A 1,821-nucleotide genomic window follows, 5' to 3' on the forward strand; every position below is an offset into this window, starting at 1 on the left:
ATATATATGTATTACTGAGCAATTCCACAGTATTATGAGCATATTACTGTTATTTAAAGGCCTGCTTGAAGGAAACACAGAGGTTTGCATAACTACATATGCCCTTTTGTGGTTAAATAAAGAGAATGAACTCCAAAAATCATGAAATTTTTACTTATTTAGAGATAAACTATTTTTATAATTAACATTTAAGGTGTGCAGCATTTGTTGCACCCATCTGAACATGCTGTACCCTGTGATGGAATCTGAAATGTACACGATTATGAAGCCTGAAGCGGAAGTGATTGTACTGTTGCTACAAAATAAATGTTAGCATTTAAAAAAAAACTATATCGGTTAATTATGTAGCTTTGTCTGTATTTTTCTCTTCGCGAGCCACGTTAAATTTACGTATTTGAACATAATGACTTTATGTGATACCCCAGGATGAAGCACAGTAGATTTTGTAGAACTATAAACCACCCGAGGTTTTTTATTTTGAAACGTTGTAACGGAAGTTGCGTTTACGTCCTCGCGCTTGACGGAGCCGCTTTAAATAGGAATTCACCCTCTGCGTTGGCGCTGCGGGATGCTGTTACCACCGGAGCCGGGCAACTAACCGTCCGCCGCCTCTGCTGAGCACCACCACCGCCGGTAGGCCCGTTTTTCTGTCTTATTCCTGTTTTATTTTCTCTTTTCGGCAATGTATTTATATTACTTTTTTTTTTTAATTTTTAGACAAATAAGCATCTGACAGGCAGAGCTTTTTAGTAGTTGACTTCAGGGGTAACCTCAGTCTTGTACAGAAATAGCGCACAGTGGTTTTAAAATTAGACGTCTTAGTGTAAGTGTGCGCCGTTAATTATGGAGTTGCTGTTTCTGAAGCTCACCTGGCAGAACTTGGCTCAGCCTGCTGCGGGATTACATCACATTTAGGTAACTGAGCCAGTCTGGTGAGACCATGGAAAACTGTCCTGAGGATGGGGTCCAGGCATCAAGTCAAGTCCTCTTGTTGGTGTCCTCACAGCAGGGTTCATACTCCCTCGCAGTAATCCTTGTATATATTATATTAGTTGTTATACACTGATTGTAACCTACAGATTAGTGACAAATGAAATTTAAAAACCTGACCTTTGACCCCAACAGAGAGAATCTGGTCCAGAGAGCCTAGATCAYCAACAAGATTTACTTAATGGCTTCAAAGCAGACACAGCTTTTCAGTAATTATGACCTGTCAGTTTTATTTATTAGTGATGCTCATTGACAGGTGGTATTAGCACTGTGCTTTTTGTGTTTCTGAAGTGTTTTCCCACTTTTTCTTCTTAACGCTAAAAACAAAGYTACATTCATATAATTGTGCGATTTGTTCTGTCATGTGCAATTGAGACTCCCAACCTCAACCACACCTATTCATAGCTCGGTATCTGTAAAACTGACTGACACGATGACGCCATTTGTGTGTTTTCCTAAGACGGTTGATTGAGTCAGCCATCTTCAATTAGGATAGCTCCAAAAGTTTATCAGTTAAATTGGAACAACCAATGATTATCTCCTGATAGTTCCTCCAGGAATACTTTGCCAACAGACAGACACACAAACACACACACACACACTCAGACACGCCTGTCTGTGGCAGGAGATAACGAGCGATGATATAAGATATCTGTACAGTACTGCACATGGTGTTGTACGTATGATAAATGATAAACAGCGACATGGTATTTGGAAAGCTGTGCACTGAATGTAACAGAAGTGTGAGGACATTGGGGGAGCTTTTATTTGGGTTTGATGAAGGCTAAATAAATACTGAAAACCTTTTAAATCTATGTTAAATATATATAT

The 1,821-nt window shown here is 39.3% G+C and overlaps 1 protein-coding gene across 1 annotated transcript in view; it reads left to right on the top strand.

The window, feature by feature from the left end:
• Positions 1–554: 554 nt before the first annotated feature.
• Positions 555–1,821, top strand: part of LOC106516971 (probable phosphatase phospho1) — a 5,270-nt gene continuing 4,003 nt past the window's right edge. Inside the window, exon 1 of the mRNA XM_014007604.1 lies at positions 555–633. The gene's annotated coding sequence lies outside the window, so the exon portion shown is untranslated. The remainder of the gene's footprint in view (positions 634–1,821) is intronic.

The sequence above is a fragment of the Austrofundulus limnaeus genome, unplaced genomic scaffold, assembly GCF_001266775.1.
Source record: "Austrofundulus limnaeus strain Quisiro unplaced genomic scaffold, Austrofundulus_limnaeus-1.0 Scaffold43, whole genome shotgun sequence".
In the NCBI taxonomy this organism is placed as follows: Eukaryota; Metazoa; Chordata; class Actinopteri; order Cyprinodontiformes; family Rivulidae; genus Austrofundulus; species Austrofundulus limnaeus.